The sequence below is a fragment of the Rhinolophus sinicus genome, chromosome 2, assembly GCF_057876585.1.
Source record: "Rhinolophus sinicus isolate RSI-liver-muscle chromosome 2, RSI-T2T, whole genome shotgun sequence".
Taxonomy (NCBI): Eukaryota; Metazoa; Chordata; class Mammalia; order Chiroptera; family Rhinolophidae; genus Rhinolophus; species Rhinolophus sinicus.
Window position 1 is genome coordinate 117497833 of NC_142502.1, and position 15974 is coordinate 117513806.

The following is a 15974-nucleotide window of genomic DNA, read 5'->3' on the forward strand; positions in this document are numbered from 1 at the left end:
CAGCCATTCCAGGGAAAAAGCAAACTTGGGCTCCTTTGCTCGTTTCCTCCAGCAAAGAGAAAACACAATTCATCTCATCGGTTCATCTTTCCCTCCAGAAGCCCCCAAACAATGAGAACTGTTCCTGTCCTAGGATGCCTGCCGAGATGAGGGGCAGAGGGACCCCAACTCTGTTTTCTAGGTCAGGGAGGGGAGAAGCTGACAGGTTACAATGTGCAGAAGCCCCCGCCTTCTGCCTGGGCTCTCTGGACAGAAGTGGGGCCTTGAAAGCTGTCAGTCAGAACCTTCTAGAATGTTGAAGAACCCTGGGGAAGTAAGAAAGGATTTGTTTGCTTTTAAGCCCTTCTCATTAACTTGCTGACAGCTGAGGGGTACACTCAGCAGTGCAGGGATCAGAGGCTGAGGGTGAAGCGCCAAGACCCCTGAGGGGATCCCTGCTCCCCCCACCCCAGCACCCCACCCCTTTCTGACATGTGGCAGCACTGAGCAGAGGGCTCAGCCAGGAGGCCCCTGACTTTTGAGCCTGGGAGACAGATTTCCTGACATTTATTTATTTGTGAAGACTATACTCAGGCAGACCTCTGTCCTGAGCCATGCTGCACTTTTCCTGGTGGGCCCAGCAACACAGGGAGCTTGCCTGGGAGACTGCTCGAACACCTATCTGCAAAATGGCCCATGAGAGAAGGGCAGGGAGAGCCAGCTCCGCACAGACAGTCACGTGGGATCACTGCACTCAGCCACGGTTTGGACAAGGAATGTTTCCAATCACCGCATAGCAGACCTTCCCCACATTTCATCTGCACATGAGAGAGCTGGAGGCATTATGTATATGAGTTTGACTCGGGGTAGGATGCTAGTCTTTCCATCCCAGGGGCACCAAGAGAAGGCTTGTCTTTCTAAAAAGAAGAATAAAGACAATTATTTTGGTGTTCAAACTGAATGTTTAATAGTAATTCACTAAGAGGGCCTGAAAAGTTAAAATCTCCAATCATTTCAGATATTTATGAACTGTAAACAAGGTAAATGCAGGACTTGTTAGATCCATACGATTTATGACCAGTTTCTAGGAAGCCACAGAATTCTGTTTACTTTGAGGCTCACAGCCTGAGAGTAAGCCTTCAAGGCGTTTAACGCAGGCAAAGAAAAGAAAACCGAAGAAATAAACGAGCAAAACACCATTACCGAGGCCCAGGCCAAGTTTCTCCCACCCTCCAGAAAGCTTGGGATCCATCTGAATATCCATTCCCATATCTAGTGGTTATGAGTTTCCTGAACTCATAAGTTGATGGGTTGGTTTTATCACAGGGTTAGGCCTTCCTGGCTGGCACCAGAATTCCAAAACAGTAAGAGAATTTTCTAACCATGTCCAGTTATCGAAAACCTTGTCTGAGACAGAATAATTAAAAAGTGCAGAAAAACCAACTGACAATGCAAACTTTATTAAACTGGCATAGCAGGACTCATAAGGAAAATTAAAAGGGCTTGGGGACATGCAGAGATGTAAGGTCATTAAGAAAAATGAAATAATTTTTGCAGATTTTCAAAATGTAATATATTACTTAAGTATTAGCAATACCCTGAGGCCCTGGGACCTAAGACAGACTTCTCACAGAGGACCGGCTCTTCTTACCTAAAGAGTTTCCTTTGCTGGCTGTGTGAATCCAGGGGCAGAGCTGAGTCTGTGCTGAGTGGAGATTCCCCGTAACCGGGGGAGGGGGTGGGTGACCAGACAGAAGACCTGTCAGCGTGCCAGACAACCGCTAATAGCCAACACACATGAAGTCATTAAAATCCACTTACGGTGATTATGAAAGTGATTTCAACTTATTTCCACAGGTGAGAAGAAATCCACACTTAGGTACTCTCTTGACTCCAAAGCTGTCCCTGGCATCTTATGCATATGTAAATGGAGTAATGAAATCGGTTTTTTAAATGCTCCATGTATATATATCTGAACTCTGCGTGCTTTCATTAAATTCCTGCAATGTTCCATTTACCACTGAGAATCACTAAAGGTTCCTAAGGTCAACCACTGGTAACATTTTCTTTAATTTTAATTCTACCATCGGTTCAGAGTAAGGGAAAATGTCCCTTTAACTAACTGACACATGCTAGGCATGCCCCATCTCTAATTTGACCCTTTGGGAAAGTGCAAAATTTAAAACAACCCTCTCTCCGATTGCGGGGAAAGAAATACCAAGTGCTCAGCCCTCAAGAGGACGGGAGTCCAGGAAGATACTTTGAAAATACACAAAGTTCCTCATAAATTCTAATGACCCCAAGGACACGCTGACCCTCTGTCCTTGGAAGGCGCACCTCAGCTCTGGTGGCTGTCTCCTGCAGGGAGCATTGGCAGAATGAGGTCATGGCCACACATCAGACACACACTGCAGGCACAGCACAGCTTCTTCCCCAGGTTTTCCACTAAATGTGTATGTTAGTTTCCCCACCTACACCTGGCTGGATTGAACTCAGGGTCAAGACCTTGCCATATATACCTTCCCTGGTCTAGAAGGACCTTTCGAAATTTTAATATCTATGGTATTCACAGATGATTCTTGGGCAGGTAGGAAAAAGTACAGCACAACGAAATGCTGCTGGGCCCCTTTGCTGTGGAGCGGCCTTTGTGATCACACCGGGCACTGAAAATGTATGTAGCTCTGTAAGAATTTGATACATTTACAAATCCCAGATTATGTGCTTTTATAAAATCTCCCTGGACAGGTCCTTCCTAATTTATATACTAATTACTTAATCAAATACCTGTGTCCCTTACTTCTGAATACTTTGTTCAAGATACGAACAAAGATTCCCGACCATGTCTGTAATAATTATCGAGAGAAATGTGAATTTCAGGTTTTCTCTGTGAGAATTACAAGTAGCATAAAAATGAAAAGGTTGAATGGTTTAATTTTGTTTTGATAGGTTCTGGGACTACAAGCGCTTAAAGTCACGGAACCTACCGACGATGACATTAAGTGAGGACTTTCTGTACTAGCAGTGTTAGTAAGCCAAACTTAAACCATTCAGCCAATTTTACCACAGGCGAATTGATACATAAACAAGAGTTAAGTTCAGACGGCATCTCCTCAACATTATAGCAAATCCATGTTGAATGACATGAGGGTTTTTGAGGACCTGCTGTAAATGTGTCTCTCCCAAATGATTAACTACAATTCTAAAGATAATGTAGGTACAGAATGGTTCTCCTGGTCCACAGTCCCTGGTCTTCAGAACACCCTGTTTATAAATGGATAGCTAGAATTGGGGGAGCTGCACACATGGAGATTCAACCTGACAAAAAAGGTGGAAAAGATCCTCCCTCTCCCCGTTAGTAGTAGAAATCATGTTGGGGAGTGGACGTAGTCATTTAATTTAATAGGACTCTTAGCTTCATTCATTCAGCAAACACTCATCAAGCATCTAGTAAGCACAGTACTTCTAGATAAGCTCAGCAGCTGAGACACAGGGTGTTCGGGCTGCATGCAAGGACCCTCGTTAAGCAGGGATGAGAGCGAAGTAAACAGTTATAACACAGAGTAGTAAGTGCAACAACGGAGAGATGATGCTTAGCACAGGAGACCATTAACTCATTTTGTGTGTGCATGCATGCGTCCACGTGTGTGATGGAAGGCTTGCTGATCAAGGGAGAAAGAACCAGATTCATTCTTTCATTCAGCCTAAGATGGTAAGTGGAGAGCCTGAAAGTGGGAAAGTGGAGACAATAAACTGGGGCCCAGTGAGGCAGCTCATGAAATTCTAAAAATTCCAGGCTGTGTCTTGTACGCAATGGAGGGCAACCAGAGCATCCAAGGAGGAGAATGCCAGATGATGAAGCTTAGGGTTTGGGCAGATGATCCTCTGCCAATATGGAGAATGGGAGGGGGTGTAGGAGGTGAGCAAGAGTGGATGGAGACCTCTTATAAAATGAATTTCTAATATAAAATGCCCTTTTGGCTAGTAATAATGCAGGGCTTCCCTCCATTCTTTTCTGTAAATAAGATGATAAACCTTAGCAGCTGAAGCCCAAGAAACACTTTGCCCTCCAGAAACTGTAAATGTCACTGTCTCCATCAGGAAAGAGACTCTGGACAGGCACTGAAGCATGATCACACATTTCCAAGCCACTTAAATAGCTCACACCAATGGCATTTGTACCAAAGCCAGCATTTCCACAAGCAGGTAAGAGATGCAGCTTCCTTGTCAGGAGACAGGGACTGAATCATGAAACTCTTGATGCTGTGTGTGAACTCTGGCTGCCAAGTACACAGCTCCACACCAACTGCTGCCACTGGCATCTGGCTTTGGGTTTAAGCCAATCTCCCAGGTGTTAGCAAGACCCTGAATTTATACGATGCAATCTGCGTACATCAGATCTTTATTAAGCAATCTCTCTGTTCTCCTTTTTAAAATTACATTTTCATTTCTTATTCTTTTCCTTTCTATTAGATTTTAAATATCATTCTAGCTTTTCTTCATATCCTTTTGAACTTTAGTTTTTGGTATAGTGGAAACCTCTCTCAAAGTCGGTGAGGGTACTCCAAGTACAGGCCAGGCAACTGACAGCCTGGAATGAGTTTTTAGATTTTTCAGTTTTAGATTTTTATTATTTCCAAATTGCTATATAGAATTTCTCTATGAGGATAAAAACTCCAAAGAACTTAAGACTTCAATCTTTAATGTCCTGCTGAATTTTTTTTATGAGCTAGTTTCTTAAAAACATCTCCTAAGAGAGTCTAACTATACGCATATTATACAAAATATCTCAGAATTATCCATCTATCAGTGTCCACTTGCAATATTAAAGTATTCTGAATTCTTAGTGCAGAGGCTACAAGTGGCCAAATGAAAATAAATTCTATTAGTTAAATTTCATTTTTACAGTGTTTTTTCCATATAAATGTTGTATATTCAGCTTTTAAAATATGTCTTCAAGATTTAGAGCATAATGTACACTTCACACACCATGGTAGTTTCAATGATGAATGAATACAAAACTTCTCTACTTTAATAGCATAACCTATATTTCATACCTGGTTAACTTGGCATTAACTCTAGAAAAAGATACTAAATTGTTGAAAGGTTATTTTATTTAAACTTGAATGTAAGCAGGTGACACAAAACTGTGCTGTTAGAAATCATAGATGCCTTTTGGGGAACAGTGACCAGAAGAGGCTTCTGAGATGCTGGTATATTTGTTTCTTGATCTACCTGATTACACAGGTATATTCAGTTCATGAAAATTGATCTTTACATTTATGACCTGTGCACAGTTGTCATGAGCAAAGGACTTGCTAATTAACTTTTCTGGTCTAGGAATATATGAGGTCTGACAATTAAATTCGCAAACTCACCTTAGAAAAAGTGCTACATACCTCATTGCTGAATATCACTACAGTCACCTTTGAAGAACTCCCCTTGGGAAGTTATGCACTGAAGCCAGTGCCTAGTTCACCCTTCAAAGCAATTTTGGAACTCTTTTTCTGGAATGACCATCAGAGCTGTCTTCGTATTACCCTTGATGTCTGAATGTCATCAAAATGTCTTCCTTTCAATATTTCCTTTATCTTCGGGTAAAGAAAGAAGTCACTGGGGGCCAGATCGGTGAGTAGAGAGGGTGTTCCAATACAGTTATTTGTTTACTGGCTAAAAAATCCCTCACAGACAGTGCCGTGTGAGCTGGTGCATTGTCCTGAAACAAGAGTCATGAATTGTTGGCGAAAAGTTTAGGTCACCTGATTTTTTCACGCAGCCTTTTCAGCACTTTCAAATAGTAAACTTGGTTAATTGTTTGCCTAGTTGGTACAAATTCATAATGAATAATCCCTCTGATATAAAAAAAAGTTAGCAACATCATTGTAACAAGTTCGCGAACTTAACTGTCAGGCCTCATAGTTGAAGAGAACAAGACAGCTAACGTAGTTGCCAAAACCACAGTAAAACTCAAGTTTGGAAAGAGTGACAATGCTTCTTCCCTACGTACATGGACACAAGAAGCACGTGACTGATAACAGACATATTTAGAGAGAACAGAGAAGAAAATAAAAATTCTGAGCTCTCTGGAGGAAAAAAAACAAGGGATGGCTAGGGCGTGGGGAGGTAAGGATGGCATGTTTCTATGCACCTTTTTCCTCCCAAATTTCCTTGGACATTGTCCATTTCTGGTTTGAGGACTAGCAGGAAAAGAGGCAGGCCAGTTCTTCCTGACTAGTGCACCAAGTCTGGATGATTTAGTAAATCGTCTGATGGCCTATGTGATTTGCAAGCTAGGCATAGCTAAGCTTGTTTCTTTGCATCCTTCTGAGGTCCCAGAACATGGTTTCGGGGCATTGTTCCACTTCTGTCTTTTGTATTTGTGGTTGGTGAAATCCAATACATGAGCATACATGTAGCTGACAAGAATAATGTCACATGAAAGTAACTATAGTCCTGTGAATTAAAAAAAAAAAAAAAAAAAGAAGTTGAAAACAAAATCATGCTCCAGATCTATTTTACTCCATGATGTCCCGCTTCCAAGTACCCAGAGTTCAACAAATGCAGTGGTGTGAGTTTCTTTGGTGAACTTTAACATTTATCCCCCTCTTGACCAACAGAAGCAGCGGAGTCCATGACTCAGTCAGTGTTTTTCCTCTACCTTTTGAACTGTCAGTACCAAATGAAGGAAATGCCATTTTGGAGTACACACGTGAACTGACATTCCAGGGGATTTTACCTTATCTCTGAAAAAAAGATGTGCTAAGTGACTACACAGGATAAAAAAGGGAATGCTTAAATACAGAACGACATCATCATTCCATTTTCTACCCACAATGTCAAAAACAATATGAAGCAAACAAACAAAAACACATGACCTCCCTCCTGTAACCCCGTTCCATGGCCACCTTTCCCACATGCATGACTTGAATTTTCACTTCAGAGAAAAGAGTAGGTGGGAGTCACAAAAAACATGTACCTTGGAAAGCTAATTAGTCAATCTAAGTATGTGTTTTAGTTCAGCAAGGAATGAATGCTGAGGAATGGTTTTCCTCTCAAGCTGCTAGGGTCTGGTGCTATACGGACCTGGCGACAGCACCTCCTGCGACTTGCTACAGGATCACAGGGAACATTTAGTGTTACCCAGTAATTCCTGAACCAAATGTGCTGCCATTATGCAGATGACTTTATGTATTTCTACACTATAAACTCACTTCGTATCTTCCACACGGTGTGATAAGTTTAAGATAGATTTAATTTGGGCAATGAACTGGCAGGGTCCTCCCTGGGGAGGACAGATGGGGTCAGGTGAGGTCAGTTTTGCCAGTAAGACATGCATAGATAGCATGCTTTGATTATACTCACAGAGTTCCATACTACAACTGGGTTATACATACCCAGGAACAGCAAAATTTTCTTGGTCTAAGATTCTGCTGACTACCCCCAACGAGGCATATTATTTAAGGCAATCTAAAGCTTTTTTTTTACCCACTTCTGGTTTTTACATCTAATACTATGTTTACCAGTTATGAAAATATTGAAAAAAAACACAAACCAAAAAATTCATTCTGTTCTTTCTGGGTATGTATCAAACAGTGGTATGTGGGGTATTACTGGGGTGTGACTATAATACAGTAATGATATGCTTTAATTATGTGGTGGAAAGTGCAGAGTGAAGCAAATATAAAAATGTTCGGGCTTACCTTATGAAAGCAATCACATTGTACTAAAGCCACACATTATAGACATTTTCCTATTACTAGTGAGTCAATTTCTAAAACTCTCCCACCTCAAATAGTTAATGATGTAATCCATTTAATAGCATCTCTGAATGTTATTATAAAATACCAAGTATTGAGTCAGGACAATTACTTAATTAGTTCAATTCTCCCAGCTACTAATTTTGAACATAAGGAGGAGGAATATAGTTTATCACTACACTGTGACTCAAAGGGGGAAAACTGCCCTTTGAAACATGGAAACTATATACCTACATAAATATTATATACACATTATATACACATATACACATATATATTAATATCATTAATAAAGTAAACCACGTTGCACATGTCAGCTTCCCATTTATTCATAAATTGCTCAAAAAATTACCTTGGAAATTAGAGGGTATAGTGCTTTTTAAAAAAATAAAACTCTAGAGCTTATTGTCTTAATTCTTTTATCTAAAGCCCAAAGTGATTAGAGGACACAATTCAAGGCAACTTCAAATACTAATCTGTTCTCCATCACAGAGGCTGTCACCTGCACTATTTGTCCAACTTTAGGTTGACCTGAAACAGGTAAGAAGACTCAATCTCTTTTAATTCCAGCGACTAACTAATATAGGATTCAGTCATTCTGAAAACCACCAAAGGTACCCTGAAGATGCTATTGTCATACAGGACATTTATAAATACACACACTTACATACACATAAATAAAAGTGCTTTTCCATGTATATGCTATTTACATTACATTAAGAGTAGAGTTTAAACCTGAAACATTTTTGATATCTTCCAACAATCCACATGTAATTTGAAACATGCAATTCTCTCAGACATAGTACAGGAAAAAGAATGTTCTTCTCTCAGTCAGGTCAGTCCCGATTTTATTACGAAATAGCTGGGATTCCCAATTAATGCTTAAGTATCCTAATTCAAGGTCTTACTCCTAATCGCTAATGTAAAAACATATTAATGCAGGGACACATTCCTCCTGTATTTTTGAGTGTGTGTGTGTGTGAGAGAGAGAGAGAGAGAGAGAGAGAGAGAGAGAGAGAGAGAGAGAAAACACATGTTCTTTTTAAAAACAGTCCTCTTTTTCATATTGGGATTTCTTATGAGATATAGTTTCCCCAATTTAAAAATATAATTTACACACAAGATCCTTCTTCTAACCATAAAAACAAATTCATTCATTTAATCATGCATCTATAGTTCCATATAGTAATTGGGTTAACTATCATTTAGAAAACAAATCCGATGTTAATTGTACTTTTTTCTATCCATTTGTGGTCAAAGGTTTTTAGCATATAATAATATACTTATATTTTAGAAAAGTCATAGCTACACTTTCAAGGAAGCTACTTTTCAAATTTATTTCTGAATAAGGAAAGTTATTGGATTATCTCAGATATTTACCCTTTCCAAATTTAATTTAAAGCTAAGTAATTTTAGAAACCACAATAATCACCAACATGCAAGTATCTTTACTTGAAAAATTTGTATAATTTGAACATGGAAAACCAATTGTTTTTAATTTAATAAAGTATTTTCCTCTCAGGCTCAAACACCAGAAGCAGCCCAGAGTGGAACTTAATGTGTGAATTATAAACTTCTGAAAACAAAAGCTATCATGAAGATATTGCAGGATTTTTCTTTACAGTGTATTCTCTAGTAATTTATCCAATGTATTTATAAATGTCCCAAGAGACTACTTTCTAAGCTTGCTCTCCTCACCAACCCAGTACCTCAAAGCATAAGGATAGTTTTCTCAAATCTCAGCTTAAAATTTTCCATGGAAATTTCACTTACTCTGACACCCTGCATATGAGTGTGAATTTCATTCTAATACTGACTGCCTGGACATTCCAAATTTCAGGGGCCACTTGTAGGTTGCAGCTCAAGCCTCTTTCTGCTTCCAGTAAATGCATGGGCTTTATGTCCACCTGGATCCTCTGCCATCCTCTTCCATCCAGTACAATTGTCCTGGTCCAGCAAGCTGGGCTGTGGTTTGAACAAGTGAAAGCTCACAGTCACAGCTGTTCTCTGGCCATGACACAGAGACCACATAAGGAGTCATTCCCCTTCCTCTGCTCAGTCTAACAGCATGGACTTTGGAAATATACAAACCCAGGTTCAAATCCCAGCTCTGCCAGTTTCTCACTGTAGGACTTTGAGGAAGGTGCTTCACCTTTCTGAGACTGAGTCTCCTCACTTACAAAATGAAGATGCTAATAATATGTTCCAGGGTTGTGGCTAAGATGTACTTTGATGAACTGCGTGGAGCAATCAGTCACTGTTATTAGTCTTTGAATTACTACTCCTCCCTGCGCTATATGGTATTTGAAGGATGTCCAGCATATTAAGTAGAGGTTAATTCTCTTTCGTGCATTGGAATTAGCTTTTCAGTATGCCAGAATATATAATTATCAATTTCGTGGAATGCCAGCACCAGACACTACGGAGGGGATTAAATCTAAGAGTCTACATTTTACAGCCCTAAAAACTGAGCTCTGGGGAGGTCCAGACTTCCTCCAGCACTGGTCCCTACAAAGGTAGCACTCTCTGGGGCTCAGGTCTGAGGCGCCACCAAGAGCCTTCCTTGACACTCTGCTGTCTGAGAAAGTCCAGTGCAAAATTGCAAACCCAGCCCTCACACCCATCTAGCTTGATAGAGCCACTGTCTGCCTTGAATTCAGGATTCTTTCCTAGAGGAGACCATAGAGGGCAGCAGTAACCAGGAGGGGGCATGGGACAGTCTGTGCAGACAAACTCCCCAAGAGCAGTATTTCACTGGTGTCATTTCTGTCCACAAAGCAGGAGGCACTCGGTGCTGTGGGACAGTCCGAAACCTGCAGGGAGCCAAGTGAAGACAGAAGCTGGGCAACTGCTGAGCCCTAGGTTTCTCCCAGTGGCAGGTCTAGGGCTGAAGATACTAGGACTAACCCACCAGCTTCTGCAAAGTTTACGACTGCCCGTTTCCCACCTCACACCCTTTAAAGGCATAGCCGCCATTCTGCCCACAGGCCAGGTAGCTTCCAAGCATTGTGAATTGCAACTGTTCCCTATCAGTTCTCAGGTGGAGAGGCTTGAAATTTCACATCAGGATGACATTTGGTAAGAGGCATAAGTCCATGTTGCTCTGATGCTTCTGCCTGGGCCCTGTGTACTTAATAATGTTTACAAACAAACCTCTCAAAAATAGGAAGGAGGGTTTTCATTAAATTGAAAGTCTGATGTTTATCCACTAAGGGGAACAGGTCATTTACAGCACACTCCTTGGCGCTGGCATCAACCTGTTAAGAACACTGAAAATTTGTAAATGCACACCTGCACTTTCCTGATTCCAAAATTAGTATCCGATTCTATGTAATTATTTCTCTTACAGTCAGTTGTGAATTTCATCCCACAGCTCTTTTTTAAGGAGGAGCGTCCAGGGCTTAAAAACTCAAAACTTAACATACACCTACTCTGAGAACACTATCTTTCACTTAGACATTTAAGCAAGTCGAATAAAGTACTTCGTTTAAGGTAAACAGTTAAATTGAAGATCATATAACAGAACAGGGAAAACAAGCATACTTAAAGAGAAGATGCATATTTTTTAAAAGACTACATGATCATGCATATTTTTATTCAAAAATATCAAGAATGAATCACCGTGTCTGCAAATTAATTAAAAGTTTCTCAAAAGACACAGAGCTCCAAGATTTTAGAAAGGAACCCATCATTTATTTATCTGAGCAGAAGCTGCAGAAGCCTAGGAATGTTTGTCATTTTAGGGAAGACTTAAGCACTTGAGAATTGCTTGGATAAATTACAGGCCTAGAGTATAAAATGTCAGGTACTGTAAGTGATAAATCAGAGACTCACACACTTAAATCATCTCAGAAAGAGGAGAACTTCAGGGAAAAAAAACAACAAAACAAAACAAAAACAAAAAACAGAGACAAGTATCTACAGGAATTTCTCAGCAACCACTTCTACATTTAACCAATCTCCCCCTTGGCTGGCCACAAATCCTTCCCTAGATCCAACTTAAGTCTTCACCCCAGAGGAAAGTCTTTCCCTCTTAATTATCCTCATCAGAACCCAAGCATAGATGATTGCTTTGCTCTGCATAATAAACCATTCACATATTTTCAAATATTAAATTATCCCAGCCTTGAATCCTCCAGTCTAAATATCCTCATTCCTTTATTATTACTTCCTAGATCCTGTGCACCACATACACTCCCCAAAGGCTGGTGGTCTTCCTCTGAATTCTCCCCCAGTCTACACCTCCTCTCTAAACTGTGGGCTTAGAACTCCACTAAGAGCTGAGGCTCATATCACAATCTTTACAGAGACTAATCTCAAAACTCCAGAAGCTCGACTGTACCAAGCAAAAAGGTAAAATGCTACAATTTTTATCAATCACAGTGAAAACTGAATCAAGGATTCCTACATATTTGAGCACCATTTTTTAACCCACCTGTAAAATTCAAAGCAATCCACCTATTATTTTAGGATTTTCTCTGCATAATATCCATGCACCATTGTCAACAGTTTTTCTAATGCATTAGTAGGAAATGCAAACCTTCAAATGCTGTAAACATTTTGGTTGTTGGTTTCAGAACATAATGGGGGAAGGAGAGTTGGTTAAAACAGGTTCAAGGCCACACATCCTTTTTCTTTTAAAAGAAATGTTAACCCTAAATTTGCAACAAGACGACATACAGTACTTTAGTTTATTGAAATTCTTCATTAGTCACAAATTTTATTTCAAAATGGCAAAATTTCAAAAAATTAAAATATCAAGTAACTCGCATGAGGCTCTTCTAAACTGCAGAAAGTACTTAAACACAAAATATGTTGCAAGTCTTCCAAGAATATCCTCACACCAGCAGAGTCTGGGGCGCTGAGGATCTGCGAGCCTCTTCGCGATTAGAACGCCAACGTCACAGAAAAACAAAGATTTCGACGAAATATGGTATACCTCTCGTCCAATTTTCAGCATGACCAGTAAAAATAGGTTCACAAATATCCAGCCACGCACTACTTTTCTCCCACAGTGCTTCTGGGGTTATAAAACAGCTTTGGAAGTTGGGCCTGACCAAACTAATAGGGTACCAGGAGGAGAGACCTGGAAGGCGATCACAAAAGTCTCATTTAAATTCCTGGAAAGCACGGCTTCTCCAAACAGAGCTATGCTGATGGCTCTGGAAGGCACCACTTGGTGTGAGCCGCGAGTTTAACTTCTCTCGGTCCCCCAGCATCGTCACATCCGAACGCGATGGATGCTGCGTTCCGTATCCAAAGAATGCATCAAACATACTCTCTGCACACGGTGGAAAGTAAAACAACTCAAAAGCAGTTCTCCCCGTGCAAGTGCATAAGACTTAACACCCGGTATTGAGGATCCTCAAGGTCCCTTCTGTACAGAAAACTAGAAATCAATAGAACACACTTTAAGCTTTACGAAGTGCAGTTTTGCGTGGGGATGGGATCCAGAAAGACAATTAAAAACCTCGATTCCTCTCCAGAGCCAATGTAAAATAAAATAAAAGATCACCATAACTAAACCACAAAGGCTCGATCCTGTCCACCTCTCCTCAAAGCGCAAGCCCTCCGGTTCGCTCACTCTCTCAAGAATTCCATTTTCCCCCACAAAACCACCCTCAACGTCTCTGCCACACAGTTCAGTCGCCTCGTCTAACTCGGTACTGAGCAGCGCACAGGCTGCGGCGGCACCAAGGAAGACGTCGCCGCACCTCGCGACCCCCGTGCCCTCCCACACCAACCTTCTCCGGACGCCGCGCCTCCAAGCGCCGGACACCGCGGTGCTCGGCGCTCCCCGGCCGCGCGGCGCTGAAGTCGGGGACGTGCGTGTCACATTTTATTCTTCGGCAGCGGCTCGTGCGCGCGCGCCACGCGCTCCCACACTCACACGGACGCCCGCTGGAGCTGAGACCCCGAGCTGGGGGCGCCCGACGCGCGCCGCGGAACTTGGGGGTTGCGGACGCCGAGCGCGCGGCTCAGATCTTCCTGCTCGTGAACGCCCGTGCCTCCGCCAAGCAGCCTCCTAGTGCCACCTCGAGAGCCCGGAGCGCCCGCGCTCCCGTCCCGGGAGGCCTGCGGGATCTCCTCTCCAGGGTCAAAGCTGCTGGGCGCCGGGCGCCAGCTGCAGGCGCGGCGGGTGGCGCGGCCTGGGGGTCGGCGTGGGGTTCCGGTCGGCTCCGCGCCGCGCGCCTCATTGTTCCCGGCAGCACGCCGGCGGCGCGGACGGCGGGAGGGACCGCGGTCAGGAGCCGCGAGGCTAGGCGGAGGCGCCTGGCCCCAGCGCAGAGGCTGCGCCGCGTCCCGCCCCCGAGCTCCGCGCGCCCCCTCCGCCTATCCTGATCCCCCTCTTCCTCCGCCATTGCCTCCAACCTACCCCACGGGGCCTCGACTCACCTAGCGGGCGGACGCCGGGAACTGGGAAGTTGCACTGGCCGCTCTCCGTGCCCCCGGCCCGGCTGGCCAGCCCGCCGGCCAGCGCAGGCGGGGTGCACGGCGGGGCGCTCCCCGGCGGCCCGCCGAGCCTTGCCTCTGGCAGAGAGTGATTGCTGACTTGGGCTGCGTGGGGCGGTGCGGTCGGCGCAGCTGCCTGAAAAGGCATGCCTCTCCCCAGCCGCCGCCCCCAGCCAGCCCCAGTTTCCCAAGGGTTACCTACATGGGCTCCGCCTGGCACCGCGCTTGGCACACAGCGGGCACGCAGGTCACTGAAGGCGGCAGGGATGCAGGAATATAAAGGAGCTGTGGGTGTCGGGGAGGGGAGTCTGGGTGCCTGGCCTCGCGGAAGTGAGTCTTTGTGCACCCCGTTCGAACACACCCTGCTGCAGCGCCCAAGGCCAGGCTCCCTGCGGGCGAGGTAGCGCCCGCGAGCTGGCTGGGTGGGGCGCAGGGGAGCACAGCATCCTCCCCGGCCCGCAGACTCCCTTTGTTCCTCGCGTTTGGCCGGCTCTGCGCTGCCCCCTGGCCCTCGCTCCGGAGACCTTCTCCGAGGCTCCCGAGGGTCGGGATTGGACTTGAGAGCCGGCCACCTTCCACTTGGGAAGGGCCTCCGGCCAAGTCCAGTGAAATAATTCCCTAGAGGCCCCCACCTGCCCGCTCCTCGCCCCGAGAGGGACGCTAAAGTTCTTGAAACTGTGGCGCCCGAGGTGGCTCTCGGGTAGCGTGAAGACCCGGTTGTAGGCCGGGTAACTGAAGCCGGCGGGTGGGGCCACCCGGAGCAGCAGATCGGGTGTCCGTCTGCTCGTGTGCGGAATGTCCATTTGTCACTGCGGCTCTCTTGCTCTTCCGAGGCGGCCGCAGCTGGTCCCGGGACCAACCGCGCCGCCCTTTGTTTGCTGGTAAACTCGCTCCTTTGAAGTTCAACGTGGCTCCCCACGTGTGCAAAGGTGGCCCTGAGACCCGACTATCTCGCAGGCGGTCCTTTCCCGACACAGAGCTGTTCGGGTGTGGAGGTGTCCCCAGGCAGAGCAGATTGAGTTCAAGGATATTACCACATAGTTCCTGCCCATCTCAGAGGGACTAGAAGTTACCTACCAGCCCCCCCCTTCCCCGCCCATCTCATCCCATGTCCCTGCATGGGCTAACATTGGAGACACAAACCCTTCACTAAATCTACTATTTTAAAATTCGTATTTAAGTTCATTTAACTAATTGAGAATTTTTATAAGAAAACAGTTAACTAGATACCCAATTTATAAGGATTTGAGTGCCTATTATGTGGTGGGGACTCTGGGTTCAACAGAAATGTGAAGGGGTTCAGAATAGGCCTCCCCAGATGTTCCACTGTTGCCTGTTTATTATTTTCAGCTGAAGGCAGTTGAGACCTACAGGCCCAAGAGAAACTTTTCTCTCTCCCTTAAAGAATTTAAACAAGGGCCCTTGCCCATAGTGAGTTATCACCAGAAATAGCTTTTTATGACCTATCTACAGGGTAGGGCAAAGTGTAATTGTTGAAAGTCTGCTCTTCTTATTCTCCTGCAGTACCTTCCTCCCCTCTGGTGCCCCTTAGCTCAGGAAGCCATATATACCTCGTTTTCCCTTTTTGTTTTTGAACCGCTCCTGTAGGTGGGGTTCCCCTAAGTATGTATGTAATTAAATGGGGTTATTTTCTCTTGTTAATCTCTCATGTAGATTTCATTCTTCGACCAGCTGAAAAATCTTTGAAGGATAGAAGTTTCATTCTTCCCCATACATGCAAAGGTGAATAAAGTCACCTTCTTACCCTCAAGAAGCTTTCAGAAGTTT

At 44.0% G+C, this 15974-nt stretch overlaps 1 protein-coding gene across 5 annotated transcripts in view; it reads right to left on the reverse strand.

Annotated features, from left to right (window-relative positions):
- Nucleotides 1-15163, reverse strand: part of ST6GAL2 (ST6 beta-galactoside alpha-2,6-sialyltransferase 2) — a 71783-nt gene extending 56620 nt beyond the window's left edge. The window contains exons 1-2 of one of the 5 annotated variants that reach the window (XM_074332482.2): nt 14130-14262; nt 5376-6429 (exon numbers count right to left, since the gene is read on the reverse strand). The gene's annotated coding sequence lies outside the window, so the exon portion shown is untranslated. Of the gene's footprint in view, nt 1-5375; nt 6430-13477; nt 14032-14129; nt 14277-14388 lie in introns of those variants that run through there. The other 4 variants (XM_088795958.1, XM_019751699.3, XM_019751698.3 and 1 more) reach the window with 4 other exon arrangements.
- Nucleotides 15164-15974: the final 811 nt, after the last annotated feature.